The 20,755-nt window shown below is 32.5% G+C and overlaps 1 long non-coding RNA gene and 1 pseudogene across 2 annotated transcripts; both read right to left on the bottom strand.

Annotated features, from left to right (window-relative positions):
* Positions 1-2,243: 2,243 nt before the first annotated feature.
* Positions 2,244-4,678, bottom strand: LOC149485502 (uncharacterized). The gene is made up of 3 exons (XR_016316224.1): positions 4,094-4,678; positions 3,545-3,680; positions 2,244-2,715 (listed from the first exon to the last, which is right to left on the bottom strand). It is a non-coding gene; the product is annotated as an uncharacterized LOC149485502 (long non-coding RNA).
* A 14,599-nt stretch (positions 4,679-19,277) lies between these two features.
* LOC149485503 (uncharacterized) lies at positions 19,278-20,372 on the bottom strand (annotated as a pseudogene). The gene is made up of 2 exons (XR_016316145.1): positions 20,249-20,372; positions 19,278-20,145 (listed from the first exon to the last, which is right to left on the bottom strand). The product of XR_016316145.1 is annotated as an uncharacterized LOC149485503 (transcript).
* Positions 20,373-20,755: the final 383 nt, after the last annotated feature.

Here is a 20,755-nt window from a genome sequence, read left to right on the forward strand (position 1 = left end):
TGTTCTCTCCCTCTGTAGAGGTGTAGTCATAACTTTTGATATTAATGCTTCGATCGATAATTATGTATTGAGAGTAGAAAGTTTATATTGTGAGAAAATATGGGCATAACTGAAATAGTGCAATTGAAATTATTTGAATTCAATATTGATAAAAATATATAGATATTTAGTTATGGTTATTCATAAAGTGGATGTAGAAGATTAATTACCTAATTGTTTTGAGTTTGAACTTAAATTTCAATATACATACATATACATAGATACCTTCTTTACTAACTGTCTCTGTCAAATTATTACAGTAATTACATTCTGGAACTTTTACCCTGAAATTGGAAATAACACGATCTAAAAGCTAAATTTGAAACTATGTATTTTAATTAGCTAAAAACTTGCATTACCGTGTAAAATAATTTTAAGAAAGTTTCATGATCCTTATTTTATTATTACCACTGATCATCTTAACTATTAAATTAAGATATTTAATATAAATATGGAAACGAAAGAGTTTTCCAAATAAAGCTTCCCCTTAATGAAGCTTATCAAATTATTGGATTAAAGTTTTTTTAGTAATTGCTGTATTGTATGTTGTAGTGCTGTATATTATATTATTTTAAATGGTATCTACAAAACACAATCCCTACTAATATTATAAATTCGAAAGTAACTCTGTCTGTCTGTTACGCTTTCCCGCTTAAACCACTCTACCGATTTTGATGAAATTTGGCACAGACAATCTTTAGACCCTGAGAAAGAACATAAGCTACCTTTTATTGCGAAAAAACACCACGCGGGCGAAGCCGCGGGCGGAAGCTAGTATAACATAATTTTTATTCTTGACAATCATAATGGAACTTCAAAGTTATCGCTTTGGTTAGTTTTCCCATAACAATATTATTAACTTCACCAATTGCAGTTATATTTAAGAGCATTTTAAATAGGTGACTTTATCTACCATGGTGCACCCTTTCTTTGTTATTTAAACTAAAATAATCGATTCAGCTGTACCCCCGTGCAACGCACGTTAAAAAGCAAAATTAAAGGTATATTCCACATGGGTCTTTGTAAGTCAACTATTAAATGCATCTCCGTTCAAGTTTGTATGTCATTGATATATACGAAAAGTCATTGATATATACATATATACAATTAATGTTCATGTTAAAAGAGCTATCAATGAAAACATCCAATAAAAAAGTTTTTACAGGTAGGTACAGGTGCAAAATTGCAATATGAAGCTTATTATGTTTTTTGACGTTAAGAAGGTACCTAGCTTGATTATTACAAAGTAAATATTATAATGGCGAACAATAATAATAGATTGATCATTGAAAAATAAAATAATAATTCAATGGCGCTTTTCCCAGTCTATATGAAATAATTAATGATTGATATTAAGATTTATTACAATAGTTTATATACCCTTATACAGAAGGTTTGAAAAAACAATTTGAAACTGACGAACTTCAGTTATCAGTAATGAGTAAATTACAAATCAATTTTTTCTACGTACCTACAGATAAATAAATACATAATATTCAAGTTATGGTCACATAGACCCAAGTGGAACATACCAGCTCCCGGTCACCTCAACTTAGCGCGTGTCGCAGACGGAGGGTTGTGAGGGGATGCTGTTCTAATAATAATTCTTCATTTGTCGTATTTAATAGTTTTTACTGCCCTTTGCCGTACTGAGTGTGTTGTGGACGCATCAGTTAAATTTGGTACTTATTTAAATTTTATTAATCAAATCTCGTATATCGATTGTTTTAAAGAGATTTTGGTTCACTTTTGCTTGTATATGCTTGCAATTAAACGAATTATTATTATTTGAGAGATCAAATCCAACGTGAATTCGGTAAAATGAAAATTTCAAAGAAAAAAAACACCCACGGTTAATAATAATTACAGTCATGAAGCTTTTAAGGCGACATACAATCATGCTTGTGCACCTTTTGGGCTACGCCCCCTGGGTGGAGCATAAGAGCGCGCGGGACGCTTCACAAAAATCCCCTCGCCACGCCACACAACTGAATAGATGACGGAAACATACGGAACTAACAGAGGTTCAATGAACTTTACTTATATTCTTATATTCGCGCGGTTAAAGCTGAGTAAAGCGATCCGGCAACGTCTTTTCGTTGCCGGGCCCATCGAACTAGAAAAATCGACCTTTGTTCCTTTGCACGAAGGTCGATTTTTATTTTTTAATTGGTACAAATCTGGTTTGAAAAAGTGAGCTTGTGACTAAATTATTTTATGATGTAATTACATATTTGTTATTGTTAGAATTGTCGCTACCTACGTTACTAGCTTATTTGCAAATCTTTGTAAACAAATTTTATAGTTTTTCGACATGGGGGACATACGTACAATATGATAATAAAAATACATAATAGAATAATGCTATTTACGTTTGTTTTTTTTTACATTATTATCGGTTTTAAAAGATTAAAAAAAACGGGTTTTTGTTTTTATATCATATTTATTGAAAAAAAAAACAATAATAGACAAAAAAATATTATTTACAATTTTGATTATTTTTGAATAAATATATCCGACATTTTGATATATACTTAACATCAGATATTTTCGAATGCTGGTTTTGTTACCATTTTATTGTTCCAATGTTTATCTTCTTGATACGACTTCTTCTCCTTGTTCTGTAAATAAATGTCTCTTGCCCGTTATTTTGAGCTATCCTTGTACATTGAGGTGCTGAAACAACCATAATAAGTTATAATAGGAGAAAAATTAATTGATAATACCTCTTATAATACCACGATTATTATAAAGATACTGTCATCAAAACTAGAAAAAATTGCACAGCTGTGTACGTTCCTTTGTCGCTTTATTATCCTAGCCAGTAATAAACTCGATTGTCGGCGTCATACATAACAAACTTTCTGAGAAAATCGTTCTTTTGTTTGAAAAATTTTACGGTTGACCGCAATTGTTATAACAAGTGCTTTTATAAAAATTAGTAAAAAATTTCGCAGCTGTGTCTGTTCGTTTATCGCTCTATTGTCCTAGCTCGTAAAAAAGTCGTTTGTCGGCATCATAGTTACATAACTACAAATTTTTCAAATATTTTTTATATAAAATTTATAAGTAATTATGCTTATGCATAATATGCAAATAGTATCTATTAATAAAAACAAATAAAAAAATTACTCATACATACATTCATTCGAATTGATATATTTATAAATAAATATCCTTTATCTAATCCTGTCTAGATCTAATTCTTGTCTTGGGATTGCTCACATGTGTATAGAATTGTTAGTAGATCAGCAATAAGCCTAAAATTGCATGATATCTAATAAGTAAAAAAATTACAATTACCGGTGCAGTGAAAGACCTCAGACAATAGTTATAATACAATAAAAAAAAAACAAAAAAGTTATACGCAATAGGGTTGAAATAAAAATTGTTTCTGATCTCACTGGTAATTACCTACCCGTCAGTGATAACTTACACTAGTCTGAAATATTCCACTATCTTCAATCATATGACTTATAAATAAATGACATAAGAATAAACTTACACAAAAAAAGTACTATGTGAAACTGTCTGAAGATCCACATCAGTTTCTGGTATCATGGTTGGTCTAAAAGACCAAAATGTCTTTATTGCATCCTGGCTTGCAAGCTGCACATCGGATTTTTCGTGGTCGCGCTTCGCTATTAGAAATAAACATACATACACAAATCAGTAGTATATTTATTGGAAAATGAAATCTCAAAAAACAACTAAAACATTACCTATTTATACCAATAATAAAATTATAAATAAAAATAAAGACAGAGTGCATAAAATTATAAAATCTTGATTTGTGCGTTGCTAAATTCAGACTTTGTAAACATATATGTACTAATACAAAAATCATACATAGGTAATGAAATCTCAAAATATGACTAAAATAATATTACTTTTTACAAATAAAAATAACTATCAGATTTTCATTTATGCGTTTCTCAATTTAGACTTGTAAACATATACCTAGTAATCAAAATATTTGAAGTTGAAATCTTTAGACTTGTAGCGACCGAAAGACATAATAAATATAAATAAGCATGATAAACATTAAACTTACCTATTTAGATTCAATAACTGTAGTTTCTTCATCTGCCTTCGCAACATTTTATTCCTAATGTTCACCATCAAGGTTTTGGCCACCAAAATTCACCATGTTTATGAAAAACTTTAGTAACACTAACACTAAATCACGTATGCGAGTAGACAACGGCACCGCGCGAAAAAGTTGTACAGGACTGCTCTCTAAGACGCGTTGGCGTCGACTAACAGGAGGCGGAACGGCGGAAGCGACCGGCCTGCGCGCAATTTTTTGCTCATAGTTTATAAATATATTTTTTTTAAATTACTGATGTATTAATTGAAAAATCTAATCCCGTACGTCCCTCAAGAATTGAATGGAAGTGGATGTGGATAAAGTTTCATTGATATTACTTTACTATTGTCCAAATGAAATTGATTAATTGTTTAATTTTTGGGCAACTTCACAACGTTTTTCTATCGAGGCAAATTTTGCCAATCGTGTTTCGGTTCCCAAACGTCACTAAACAAACTCTTCAATTAAATAAATCGATAAATAAAAAAAATCAAATTCAAAGTTTTTGAAGAAAAAAAATAATTCTCCGTGCACTCGAAACGTCTGTTTTGGGTCTCATTTCGCCTTAAGGCTCAGGTACTGAATCTTGATATGAAATTTCTTTAAAATTCACATACAATATTGGTAACATAGAGCATAGAGTATAGGTTATATTATGATTAGGTATATCAGAGCATACCTAATCTGTAAAATGTTTCGTAGATGACAGCAGATGAATTAAAAATGTTTTGCTAAAGCTTTTCAATCATCCCATCAAATTGATAGTTTCAAATAATTATAAACCAAACACTATAACACTATAATGTAATAAGTTTTTATAAATTAAATATCCCAAAAGGTTTCCACCGCCATTTTAGTGGACCATTATTATAATTTAATTCTCCTAACTCTGTTTTATGTACTGTTAAGAACACATCGATTATAATTGGAATTTATGTCTCGTATTTGATTATTGCTATAAAAACGTGAGTTGTAGAGTTGTCTTTAAGTGGGGGGCGGATAAGGTTGTGCCTGTGATATAGCGGATAGCGATACGCTTAGTGTAAGCGATATACTTTAATGCTATTTTAACCTTAAATGGTAACAAACATCCATCTCATGAACATTTTCGTAAGTTTAATAATTATTATTAGTCGGAAATAAATATTATTACTAAAATATTGACTTTCTAAGAGAACCTTAAACCGCCAAGCAAGTGTACATAACTAGACAAAATTTACCAACCGGAAGACACTAGCTTTCAATTAAAAAAAGTATCATCAAAATCGCTTTACTTATTCAAAAGTTCTGAGGTAACAAACCCAGCAAAAAATACAGTCGAGTACATACTCCTCCTTTTTAGGGTTCCGTAGCCAAAATGGCAAAAACGGAACCCTTATAGTTTCGTCATGTCCGTCTGTCCGTCTGTCCGTCTGTCCGTCTGTCACAGCCGATTTACTCGGAAACTATAAGTACTACAGTGATGAAATTTGATGGGAATATGTGTTGTATGAACCGCTACAAAAATATGACACTAAATAGTAAAAAAAAGAATTGGGGGTGGGGCCCCCCATACATGTAACTGAGGGATGAAATTTTTTTTTTCGATGTACATACCCGTGTGGGGTATCAATGGAAAGGTCTTTTAAAATGATATAAAGTTTTCTAAAAAACATTTTTCTTAAAGTGAACGGTTTTTGAGATATCAGCTCTCAAAGTCGTAAAAAGTATGTCCCCCCCCCTCTATTTTTATAACTACGGGGTATAAAATTCTAAAAAAAATAGAGGTGATGCATGCTAATTAACTCTTTCAACGATTTTTGGTTTGATCAAAGTATCTCTTATAGTTTTTGAGATAGGTTGATTTAACTGTAATTTATTATATTTGCTGCTACGGAACCCTTTGTGCGCGAGCCCGACTCGCACTTGGCCGGTTTTTTTTAAATCGGTTGAACATAAATACCTACCTAACATAATAACATTTCTTAGTATTTATATCTATTTTATATTAGATACATAACACAATTAATACAGAAAAGCCAAGGTATAAAGGCGATAATACACTTATCCTGTATTCATCTCCGAAGGGAATTGTATCCAATGTCTATAATAATTTAATAAGGGGTTGCCTTTTGAGTACGAATATTGAAATCTTACGATGTATTTCGCTAAGGTAAATTTGTAGGGTTATCAGAATATGTTTTACACCATAATTTATTATATTTATAGTTTCTTAGTTCATTACAAAAGTAAGATATAACATTACAGTTCACATTTCTCATCAAAATTCGCAGCATGAATAAAACTGCAATCTTCAATCTTTATAATTAACAAATTTTAAGGAACACTCAACGTTTTTGCGGTTGCGTTAAATTTTAAGTTGCACTAAAATTTGATACATCATAAACAATTAACTTTACGACTTGATAAGTAGGTATGTTAATAACATTTATATTGAGTAAAAAATAACGTCTTGTGGACAGGACACATTAATTTTATGTACAAAACATTTGCTGGCTGCAGGTACCAAATTTTTGGAGGAAATTATTACTTACTCCTCATAAGTTTATTCAAATTCATTATTGTGCTTCCTTAAGGGCTTGGTCTAGTAGTGCAAACAAATGCATCCTGTCATCCTATATGTAAATAATACAAATGTACTAAGGGAAAGTTGCTCCACTTAATTTTTAAAAATTAAATCATTCGTATAATTTAATATTTGTAATAAGTACCAAAAATGACAATTTGAAACAATTTTCGTGAAAATTACACCGGGTGATTTTTTTTTATCAGTACACAAAATTTGCGAATACTTTCTATTGATATCTTCAACTTCATGTTTATATAACTGATCAACTTTTACAAAGAAATTTGGACGAAATATAAAAAAAATAAGCTTTCCATACAAAATGCATAACTCTATACATTTTTTTCGACCTAAGTTTCTTAGTGAAAGTTGTTCAGTTTAGCTAATAAAACGGATAAACAAATTTTGTATTTAATAAAAAAAATGTAATGTTTGTGTTAAAAAATTATAAAATAGAAAAATACGCAAATGAAAACAAAAGATATTTATTTCTGACTAGCTTCCGCCCGCGACTCCGTCCGCGCGGATGTCAGTCTTCGCGTCTTCTACAGATTTATTATATTATGTATAATACATATATAGATTTATATTGATAAACCTAATAAATCTTTTGCTAGCATTCTGATGCTTTATCGGTTGCACTGGATTTATCTCTTTTTTTTCAATCGCTTGAATGATATAGGATGGGTCCTTGATGGGCATCGAATGCTGAAGTCTCGAATCAATCAATTCTGACAGTAGGCAATTTATGTAAAATCCAATAATGGTCCATCATTTTATTTTGCCTAAACGTTACATACTTTTTTATATATTCTATTTTATATATTCTATTTTTAACAAATGATTCACTCCAGTCCAAACAGCAAATAAGCAGACTTCTGCTTCTGCAACGTTTAGTTGTCCCTGAATTTGGAAAAAATAGTCATGATTCTTATCTATGACAAAAGTGTTATTTTTTGCATTGTATTTCAAATATTAAATTTTTTTTAACCGCATCTTCCGCATTCATGTCTTTTGCCGGAATTAGACATTTAACTTCTACTAGTCCCATTTTCCCTTTTTGATATGGGAGTGTATAAAGTAAATTTTTTAGATATTTCTCGTTATACTTTTAAAAAGTTATTATTGTCATTTTGCTCATTAGGTAAAGTAATTTCGATATCAGTTTTAAGTTTTTTGATACCTGCAATAATAACGTCATAATCGCCTGCACATACTTATCAATTACACCCTGTATACAATCCACCATCCACATTCATAATGTTTTCCTGTCCTCCTCTCCTTTACGCTGTTCACCGATACATTTTAAATGAGTAAATCTGCTACCACTGAAGGATGTTTCATTGTGATCAGCAAATTTTCACCACTGTTGTCGATTATTTGTTTTTCATTTTTAATCAGCAATTGGGAATCATCAGTTTTGTTTTTTGCAGATTGGTGATGTACCCTAACAATACGTCGAAAAGGGAAAGCATCAACGAATTATCGTTTTCGTCCTCTTTTTTTATTCTTCGCGTCTCTGTTACTTCTGTTTGTTTAGTTCTCAACCCCACTGAATTTTGATGATGTGATGATAATCCATTCGTTTTAATATTGGTACTTAGAGTTGGTAGACTAAACTAGAAATGGTGGACTAAATTTGTCAGCGCGTCTGTAAGATCAGAATATAAAACCAACATCCTGTATTTAAGTTACAAAATTAATAATCAAACAACATGCCGCTACGTTGAAAATGACTAGAAGAAAAAATTAAAACACCTCGGATCAATTTTGGAGTAAACAAATCATTTTCCCCGTATGGGGATTTCCCCGGATGAACTTGGGAAGTTCAAGTTCTCAATACAAGTTTATATTATATTTCGTATTTCTCAAACGAAAAATAAACATTTTTGGAACTTCAAAAAAATTATATTATAAGAAAATTTATGAGCTTACTTTAGTTTTAAAGAAATATACATCCCTTTACTGACACCCCGTAAAATAAAGAAATTGTTGCCAATCACCTTTGCAATCTATTTGGTTTCATTAACTTTATGTTCGAAGATAATTTTTTTTCTAGTAGTTACACGCGTATTTTTTTCGTTTATTTTCCATATCGAAATCAAATGTTTAAAAATACGAATATTTGCACAAAACTAAGATAAAAATAATCAATTAACAAAAATATTAAATTTAATGAAGTAGAGCAACTTTCATTTCGGTATGAAGGAAAATCGAGCGTAGAGCACACGTCAGAACGCTCCGGCCCAAGGAGCGCGACTAAAGAAATTCGCTAGGATTTTTCCTTATCATTTTAAATATTTTTTTAATATTTAAAGAATTATCAAAATTCAAAAAAAAAAATTTTTAAAGGATTAATACTCATTGGTCTTCAACCAACTCGAATAAATTAATGGAAAAAATAACTTTTAGCAGTATTTATCAATCGATTTTGTAAGGCAAAAAATGGGAAATTTAATGAATTTATAACGCTCTAATTAAGAAAATCATAAGTTTTTCGGCAATTGTATTCAGCAGTTTTTAATAACGACTATATAAGGATAATAATGCGCTGATCAGATTGTGTAAATTGTAATCGGTTGCAACGTAGTGAGTGCACAAACTTAGCTCGAAATGATTTTGGGGGAAAGAGACTTATCTTGAAGGCCTGATTAAGGTAACATAAAGTAACTTTATAAATGTGAAAAAATTCACGCGCATTGCGTATATAACACTAATTGATAAACAAGAAAAAAAAATTCAGTTTATCATTTCATTAGCCGGGAAAAAATTGTCAAATAACTTGTTGAAAACGCAATTTTGCTAGACTGCAGCCTTAAGCCAATATGGATGTTAGTGTGTTCCGTTTCTTAATTAAAATTGAGTTGAATTTCATGAATATAGTACCTACTGAAATAGATTAGGTCTTGTAGAAGGACATGCTGCTAATTTCTGTAACAATAACCACGCTAACCATATAGTCAAAACGAATGCCACGATACGTGCTTGTGAAAATATTCCAACATCACAAGAAAAAGCAGCAGATGCACACACAATATATTTTAAAATTAAACTACACATATCAAACACCTTCCCCGGTGTTCCCCCATACAGCCCAACAAAGAACGCAGTGACGTCATAATTCATCCCACAATTCTATGGCTAGTTCATATGCGATCTGGCACGGACATTAGTGCTGTGACAAATGAGGATTTTATGCAAAATCCGCCGATCTGTCGCTGACGTACTCCTTTACACTAGTGATGTGCTGGAGTCGATAAATTGGGCATGGTAGATATAAATAGATAGATCTACAAAATCATATAAACAACCTGAAATCATTGCTGTTGTACATTAATTGTAATGTTATTCCTTGGTGATGATTCGACAATCGAAGGGCATGTGTGAATCAAGACATTTTTTCCGGAATTAAGACAAGTTTGTAAAAATATAAACTTTATAAGTAAATCTAATTATTTCAATTTGCAAGCTCTACTTAACAATAGAGCGTTTAAATCTAAATTGACGCCGTAGGTAATAAAAATCAATAGGATCCAGATCATTCGTTTTAGATGCTTTCTTCTTTAAACTAAACAGTTAACGTATTTTTATCATTTAAATGTCAAATTTTTGACTTTTAAATATATAACTTTTATATATACGGTCGAAATGAGAACGTCCTCCTTTTTTGAAGTCGGTTAAAAATAATAGGCAACATAATCCAATAAATATCGATAATTTCGCACAACACTACGTTATTCAAATGAGTAGTTTAGCTAGGTAATGTCGCCTCGCTTCCCGCGACATTGTAGCCGACAACGCGTTGCAGAAATACTTATCTACTCGATAAATGGGATAATGTTTCATACCATTATTTTGTAAATATTATCAATAAACATATGTACTAAATTATTGAAGTGAAATCAGATTGATTGATAAATAAATAAATAAATTTACATTATTGATCCTGATGTTTCGAAGTATTAAAATGAATCAATAATAAGTAGTTTAAGTCTACTAAAAAGTAAAGAGTATTCAACGGACTGCGATCGCTAAAAATATCGTAAGTTAACTACTATATCTTTTTGTTGCCTGCTACACGTTAATAGTTTTATATTATGATCAATACAAGTCACAAGATAAAGCATTTTGTTCCGAATGAATATCGTGTGTTACCAATATGGCAATATTATCTCAATTTCAATCTCACAAAAAGTGAACTTATTTTTACCACCGTAACCACAATGAACATAGCAATTAAAACGGCCACGTCACTCACGGAAACAGCCGAAATGAGAGTAAAATGGTGGTCAATTAAACACAAAAGGGCTATCGCATCGGGATGCGGGCGAAGGAAATTATTAATTTGGCCCATTAATACCTCCCCACACACCTTGGGTTATTGAAATGAACCGTCATTGTATGAGAATTGTAATTGGAAGTGAAACAATGTTTAGATACCAGGATTTGTATGGAGTGTTATGTGATCAGTGTTGCAACCAACTGAGATGAAGTAAGTCGAATTCTTATGATTAAATACTGCTAAAATAATTGCTGATAAAGATACGTCACAGTATTACAATATTATTTCCTATTGTAGTTAATACTGTGGATACGTGTTTAACATCGCAACATTTAAATTTTTGTTAATTTTTGGCAGACTATGAACAATTAAACAATTAAACTATGAAAAATCAAAACATGGTCATCAATGACCATGTTTTGATTTCGACGGCATGTAGATTTCCGATTCAATGACCATGTTTTGAAGTTGAGGGCATGTATACATATGTCCGACTTAGCTTTTTTCTCTCTGTCTTGAAAACTTCTACAAAAATAACATATCTAACCTCACTCAAAGCCATATTATAACATCAGTGACAATACAAAATAGTTTGTATAAGGTATATTTCTTACTTACTCATTTATTCATCTAAATCAATAAAAAATAAGGTCACAAAGTTCACCAACGGTTACCTATCAGGAATCCAAAATCAATGCAACTCCGCAGTGGGGTGACCAAGCGCGGGGGACAACAATGGACTCGTGACGTCACGTGACGGGGGACGTAATGCAATATTTGCTCGCCGACACACGGGTGACACGCGCTAGTATTGTTCACCTAGCCAGGGGTGGAGAACCTTTGGTAGATGCTGAGATCGCCATGTGTAGTGTGAAATCGTTCAATGTCCTCACCTGAATTGTACTTCAAATCTGCATTGTGAATAATAACAACTGTGTGTGCAGTACGTAGAGCAAATAAAATACAAATACAAAAAAGAAAACACCGTAAAATACTAATTATTTATCAGAGAAGAATGATAGAAAAACACCTCATCACGATCTCACCTACTGGTAAGATATAATGTAGCCGGTCGGAGCATATAAAAAATTAAATATTAATTTACTATTAAAAGGTTACATACCCCTGCATTCATAATCCGCGCTGGGGTTGCGACGATAAAAAGATAATGCGGGCTGAAGTCGCGTGCGCATCAAAAAACCCGCTTTAACGACGCACCTATACAGGAGGGCTTATAGCGCCTGCGCACCGCCGCGCCGGCTGTAGCAGAAATAACAAATGAGCTTAATTATAATACCTTGCCAAGGGGTGCTCGTGTGACAAAATAAACATCTAAGCAGGAGGTCTGGCGTGTTTTTATTGGCGACTGAGAGTCAATGTCGCGAACGTAATGATCAGAATACCCTTTTATTTTCGTGAGATAAATTTTGTTTAGATGACGTGGTGGTGATTGAAAACACGCGAGAGGGAATATGCATCTATAATATTTCAGGGACTTCATGTGTTCTGTGAATATAAAATTAAGCAATTAATCAGCATCCCATATCCTATACACTTACCCTTAACTTAACCCTAGAAAGATAGTCTGCGTCAAAATGACTCCTGCGTTTTCGAAATATAGCTGTATCTTTTTAAATGTCGCGAATCCATAACTGTGCTTATAGAACATTTCATAAGTCACTGAGAGCTAACCTATGGTATAGGTTAGCTCTCAGTATAACCGATTTTGAAATATAACGACTACGTGAGTCAAAATTACGCATGATTATCTTTACCGTGACTTTTAAGATTTTGACTTCTATGGTAGTTTGAATATTTTTTGGCTTATTATTACTGTATATTGTGATTTATGTTAAAAAATTATTTTTACACACATTGAAGCAAATATAGAAAACATTTGGGGATATAAAATTGGAAGAATATTGTATACTAGCCGCTCTTATGCAAAGCGATGAGGGTCCCTGTAAAGAAACCGATAGTGAAGTAGGAGGACCACGAAATTGAAGATGACGAGTAAAGTGACACAGAAGAAGCTTTTCCCGATGAGGTACAAAGCAAAAATGATATATTACATTCAAGCAAAAGGCGGAGTAGATGCATTAGACCGAATGTGTTCCCTGATGTTCAATAGTAGCAAGACAATGAGATGGCCAATGGCTTTATTTTATGAAATCAATAAAATTGCCTGCATATTGCATATTTAATTTATAGCCACAATGTTAACAACAAAGCACAAAAATATCTGAGTCAATAAAACATGAAATAAAGAAGCTTGGAACTTCTTTCTTTTAACTTCTTTGTTTATGCGTGGGTGTTTAGAATCACCAGCTTTGATAAGATATTTGCGTGATAATATCTCCAATTTATTAACAAATGAAGTATCTGGTACATCGTAAGAAAGTACTGAGGAGGCCTTTAGAAAAAAAAACGTATTTACTATACTTTTTGAACTTCTGAAATATGACGAAAGGCAAATTCCTCCTGCAAAAAATGTAACATAGTTATATGTCGTGAGCATACGTTGATATGTGCTAAACTTATTTCTCACAATTTTTTTATATAACTATATGTACAAAATATATATAACATATAAAAAAGTCTGATAATTGTGGTCAAAAATAAGTTTTTATTAGAAATAATACGAGTTACAAGAATTGTAAATTTAAAGCAGACGTATAATGTTTTCGTATTTTTATATGTATAAAAATAATCAAAAATAAATTATTTGTAGTATTAATTATTGTAATATAACTGTAAATATATAATAACTTACAATTTATAGAAAAAAAACAATATACCTCGACTTAGAGCTAACTAAGAAACATGCGTAAATTTGACGCATGACTATCTTTCCCGTACTACTCAATATGATTATCTTTCTAGGGTTAAAAAATGTGTGTGTGAAACTACAAAACTAAGTACCTGATCAATAGTTGAGCGAGATTAGAGTTCGATTAAAAATAAATTGGTTCCATACTAGTAAAGTAAACCAAGAAAATTAAAGTACAATTAGTCTTACAGAATGATCAAGGTGAATATAAAACATACGCGTTAGAACGCATGTCCATCTAAAGCACATTACACAAACTACGTTCAAAATCCGTTCCATGTTCATAAAATTACAAAATAGTTTACCGTTTACAAAACCCGTAAAGCAAGCCATATGCGACACTAATAATTACGAAGCGAAACAAAAAGCAACAGTCACCCACGGTTTTCATAAGCGTGGCTAGTTCATTGTTCGCGCGTTGTAAATCAAAGAATGTGTCACACGGGCTAAAAATCATTGGAATGAGTAATGGCGGGGGAGACGAGGTAAGTTTGAATGTAACGGCTGTATTCCGGTCATGGTGCGCTTTGTTTGATACTCGGGAGTGTAATGATGGTGCAACTTTATCCCAGCGTTTGTTAGATCTTTTTGTAAGTGTTTGGATAACATTAGGCTTTTACCGAAATTTTTAATGTGAATTTCTTCTGAGATCCTTAATAGCAGATGCAAGTCTCCCGGAATTCTCTACCTATTTTTTGTGATTGTTTCATTTGTCCGTCTTGTCTAAATTACGTCTGTAGTTCAAATATTCCTCATTTACGTCTTTTAAAGTGGATTAATAACTGCTAATATTTCAATATTGCCTAGGCCCTAGATGATAATATTTTCAAGTAATGACCGCTTCACAGCTAACATTTTTGAATCATTCCTTTCTATATTTATTATCAGATGACAACAGAATTTTCATTATAGTAGTTCCTTATATAATATACCAAGTTCTTAAAGCCTCCATTGCCCCTAACAAGATTAGTCCATTACCTTTACAATAGCAAACAGATTAAGATTATAATTCAATACCACATCCATTAGCAAGGTCACGTGGCACAGATAAAAACAGCATTGTATCGTCCCTCATAATATATAACTCTTTCATTTATTTTTCATCTACATCGCAGGTTAGGGCGACAATCTAATAAAGTGTCCAATGTCCCGCTGAGGCCATCCCATTACGTGCTGGAAATCTTGTTACCCTACACTGATTAATACTAAGGATACATATCAGTTTTATAGAATTGAAAAGTAATTCAATTATGTCCCTGGTTCGGGTATGTTTGTAAATTCAGGCAGCAATTTGATGATTAATATACCAAAGTGAAACATCCTGAAATATAATAATATCACAGAAACGAAAAAAAAAACATTGTTAGATTTAAAATTTAATAAAGGTTACCTGGTTAATTTCTAAATACATACTTAAATACATTTATCATATAACTAACTTACTTTGAAAACCATACCAAAGTATTTCATTGAACTAAATATAACTATACTCACGAAAGGTGATATAATCTTCTTCTTATACCACTGGTATAAGAAGAAGACTAAAAAGAAATCAAATACAATAATTATTATACTTGCTGAAGTATAATAATTATTTTAATTGATTCCTATTCTTTACGAATTAAATTGAGATTAATTATAACTTTGTTTAACACCATGCACAACTTTAATCAAAATTCCAAGCATACTCATCTTCTTACAAACGACTAAATAAGACCTTACCTTACCACCATAATATCTTCTAAAAGCGTCTTTGTTAGAAACTAAACCGTAGATGACATCATTTACTTATATGACGTCATTAAGGGGACAACAAGTACAATAAAAAATCAATAACTTGCAAGTTCACTTTACGAGCCGGTCGTAAAAACAGTTATAAAATTCATATGTATCACCTCTGAGTTTAACTAGTACATTGTATTCTTTATCTATTTGAAATTGAAGTTTAGTAACTCCCAGCTTAAATACCCCAAGAATTACACGTGTTTAGAAGAATTTTTCATACCACCGTAGTATGTGAATGTTTTTCTGCCATTTCCTTTCCTTATAAATTCGTTTGACACGACGCGACAGGGCATACAGTTTTTAGGAATTTAGTTTTTTGACGAACTATGCAAAATATTACTTATATTAGCAATATACATGAAAGCAAGCTTTCATCAATGTGAACGTGGTTGTGGTCGATTTCTTGATTGTTAAATTTAATAATTTACCTAGTATTAAAATATACGACACAAGCTATAATCACTACCATGTTCAATTTTCACATAATAAACACCATGTCCAAAATCTTGGCAATACAAGAAACACGCAAGTAGGCCAGTATCAAACCCATTAACAAGATGATAATGATGACTAGCATGTTCTCGTCATTTAAATAACAATAACAGAATGCTCAAGGGAGATGCGAGCATCGAACTTTAATATATCAAGGTAATAGCTACCTCTTATGTCAATATACTTCTATTAATCTGAACAAGACAATGAAAATTTTGAACACGGGAATTTCAGTCTTGACGCAAAGGTGCAGGGTATGTTTTAGATTATATCGGAGTTCGTCTGAGGGGTTCATAATAATTTGAATGTATTGTTTGAAGTGTAAACACTTTAGATACATCGCTTGGCCCCTCAGGTGAAACTAATAACTTTAGCCCTGGTCTACCATGGCTTCTAATGCTTTGGACCGAAATTATATGACTAATGTATTATGTATAATGTCTTTAATTTGGATATGTGTTAATGTAAAATATTACAGGTCCTTAAATAACAATTACGTCTGTTATAATATTATAGTAAGGCTTTTAATTGAACGAGTTTTGTTTTCTTAAAAAATAATATTCGTTATATGTATCAGATAACAAACGATTTATAGATTTGATACATAACATTTGCAAAAAAAATCCCATTAAATTTAAACGAAGATTAAAATTGATTTTGGTACATTTATATCTAGCAAAAGATCGGAAAACGTCTAAAGGTACTTTAAACTTGCTTTAAATCAAATAGCATCCATAATTACACTTAAACCACTCCAAAAAATGGCAAATCGTACGCCAAAATTTTAAAATCTCCCAAAAACGGAGCGGTCTTCAATATCTATTAGCAGCGTTAAACAGGAAATCCCTTAACCCTTTAAAAGCGGATCACGTACGAATTTAACCCAAAATTACCTACAACGACGTGTGCAAACAATTTTGAGGATGGCAAGTTATTAAAACATCCACATGATGTTAATTACTTAAGCCCGGCTGTTTACGAGGTACACGGGGCAGATTAATAAATTTTCAATTGTTTGAGTTGCTGAGTTATGGGTTCAGATTTACGGTATATTTGCGGTTTTTCACTGAGTAAGGCATTTTGAGCGATCTTAGGTATATTTTGTTTTTTCACGCTACAGTTACATGTTTTACAGGCAGTTTAGGAATAAGAATAAGTCAGGAGAAATTTATAATTCATAACCATTTCGGTTATAGTTGTTTCCATTTTTTCTTATAATACTAATACTGTACTGTAAACTGTACCTACTGTACAAATACTGTAGGTACACAATCTCAGAAATATATTTTTCCATTAATTAAGTACATGCTATACCTATGCTTTTTTCATATTATAATATTTTCACCTATATCACCGTGCTTAAACTAACTCCAACAGCAAACCAAGTAACTTGAGTTAACCCGTATGCACTCAACGTGTAACATTATCCCCACAGCACACAAAGCGCTCCAGGTGTCCCGAACTTAACCCGTCAATGGACTTTTTGCACCGTTATACTTGCTTGTGATTTTATCGAGATTGTCACAAAAAATGTAAGGTATATTATACGCTCAAAATAAAGAGTGTACGTGTGTCAATAAAAAAAAATCTTGTGATGACAGGATGTTTTTGCTTGTCTTATCTTACTAATATTATAAATGCGAAAGTTTGTGAGGATGCGTGTATGTGTGTGTGTGTGCTTGTTACTCTTTCTTTTAATTTAGCATAAATATAGAGGGTAACTTGGATTAACACATACGTTTTATCCCGGAAATCCCACGGGAACGGGAACTATGCGGGTTTTTCTTTGAAAACGCGGGCGAAGCCGCGGGTGGAAAGCTAGTCTGATATAAGTGACTAAGATATTTTCTAAATGCAAATTCTAGTTAGATTCAAACCATTATTCGTTACTAGTGGTCCGCCCCGGCTTCGCCCGTGCTACATATTTCGCAATAAAAGGTAGCCTATGTCCAGTCTCGGGTATCAAAATATCTCCATACCAAATTTCATGCAAATTGGTTCAGTAGTTTAGGCGTGATTGAGTAACAGACAGACAGACAGAGTTACTTTCGCATTTATAATATTAGTATGGATTTAGAAAAAATATAGAGCTAATGTCAAAACAATATTTTGCGTAAATTATTTCCTTTTTTAAATCCTTTTTACCCGACTTTCGCAATTCACAATCTTTCCAATCTTCCTCGAAGGACCAGAAATTGGAATGTCGCATACTCTCATACTCACAAACTAAACCGCTTGATTACTTAGCGTGTTTATTAGTTTCAATTGTCCGTCCGTCTGTATGCGGGCTTCGGGGAACCGGTGGCTGAACTGCGATGTACTGATAAAAATTGGAACGGTCTGGCCGGCTAATTACAGGATTGAATGTCTAAAGGAGTACATGTAATAGCTTTTACCGTTTTTTAAACAATATGTAGGTAAGGTAAGGTAACTTTAGTTTTTAATCTAGGTAAGTTAGAGTTTCTAACTTCAGTTAGAAAGTCAGTCAGTAGTTTGTGGGTCTAAATTAGGTGTTCATTTCTATAACTTCTTACTGAATTATTACATGATGAAATATTGGAATATCACTAGATACTTAAATATTTTTAGAATTTTAAAACTATAAATGAAAACCGTACGATCAACGCTCTATCTGATGTTAATTCTAATATAGACTTTGATTCCTACAAATAAATACCTATAGATACTTATTTAGATTACATCATTGAAAAAATAAATTTGTCATAAAGCATTGAAACATAAAAATGTTATCAACCGTGAGATCCTAAGGGAAAAACGGATAAATTACCTTCATGACCATCCTGCTCAGTATGTCGACTCCATTCCATCAATTGAGAAGAGGTGATCGCCCGCCAGGTGGTCGCTTACTCAACCGACAATTTAGTTAATAAACGACCGAGAATAAGAAACTATGGAGCTGCCTGCTCCTCTTGTAAATGAAGACGTACGTCGTAGGTACACTATATTCGTTTAACCCTAGAGACATAACCTTCATAATGCTCCCTTTAAACATAACCATTCATCATATTGATGAACATTTTTTAAAGTATGAAATTTTTACTTAAAACGTTATAATTTAAAACTGTTTACTACATAATTTTTTAGGGATAAGGGTCTTATTTATAATTAAAACATAATAATTTAAAAAAAGGAAATCTTTATTTACTTTTATTATAATAACGTAAGGCACTAGTTTTAAGGAGATCGTAGTTGATAAGGTACGTAAAAATTAAAATTAAAAAAAAAATAACAAAATTTAGCTTTTTTTTCTTTGGCCAAAATAAACTTAGGGCATAACTCTACACTTAAAAAATACAAAAATAATTATATTCACAGCGCAATTCACACAGAATTCAGCCTTATGTTCACCACAAATTCTCATACATGACACGTACCTAGTACCAGAATACTCAGGGTTAAACAGTTCTTCAAGGGAGAGGTGGTTGTCTTTCAGAGCTGCTGTTAGCACTAAAATACCTACAAGTGCTCTAAGCTCCTCTTTGCAAGCATCTTTGAAAGTAGATGTGACTTGTTCATACGTTTGTCTTTTTATAGCGATTTCAGAGTTGGTCCATTTCAATATTTCTTCAAATATCTGATCAGTCATGAACTGATCAAATAATAATAAAGGATCTACCATTCCTCTTACACCACGAGATGGCCCTCTTGCTACATTGGACGATATTTATCGCAGTTGTCCTTCCTGATGTACGACCTTTACTTGTGGCCCAAACGTGACGATTGCGACTACGAATGGTACTTTGTGGTAAGGTCAAAATACATGAAGAAGTACCTGAAGTCTCTTCCAATAAATCAAGAGGTGATTGAGAGTCGGTCTCGTGGTCCCGTGAGTGAGATGGTGATGAACCGTGACGGATTTGCTGACTGTCCTCTTAGTCAGAGGATTCATATTGCTGATCGCTTTCCACGTCGTCCACCTCCATAAAGTCTTCATTTTCACCATCCGAAGAAGCCGGCAGCGAGTTGGTGTCATCCTCTTCCAACAATAATCGCGCTATTGTGTCATCACTCAGTGCACGTCGAGACTCCATGTCAAAAATCTGCAAGCAAATATTTCAAACCGTCACCAAAACTAACACAAACCATAACCATTCATCGAAACGATGAACAGATGCTCAATAAATCAAAAAACAAAATACTTACGCGCTGAACACCGGTGTCGCCTGCAACAGCGCGGTGCACACTAAGTTGACAAGAACAGGCAAGTTTATACGCGCACGCGTTAGAAAGAGATGGCGTATTTAGTACCGCGTATTCATCAGATGGACGAAGGTTATGTTTCTAGGGTTAAACAGTTATTTAAAATTAAGAAAATAGTATTAATATGAAAACAGAAAATAAGAAAAACCTGATGGATGTATAGGTATTATTTAACTAACGTATACAGTATATCATCACATTATAATAGCTTATACCTTTATGAAGATCACAATATAGACACATGTTTGCAAAAAAAACAGTAAAATGTCACTACAAAGAATGACATTTACATTATTATCTGATTAATGAGCAAAAATACATAAAATTTAAACGTATTAATAAAATCACTCGTTATATTAAAATTGAACGCTAACAGAGTCTCCATGGTCGTCTCTGTGCGGATGACCCACATGGAATAATTGAGTAGTTTAGGTGATAGACGCAGGTACG

Source organism: Colias philodice, chromosome 10 (genome assembly GCF_061535455.1).
Source record: "Colias philodice isolate Cphi_HAF_F1 chromosome 10, ilColPhil1 Martin Lab GWU primary, whole genome shotgun sequence".
Lineage (NCBI taxonomy): Eukaryota > Metazoa > Arthropoda > Insecta > Lepidoptera > Pieridae > Colias > Colias philodice.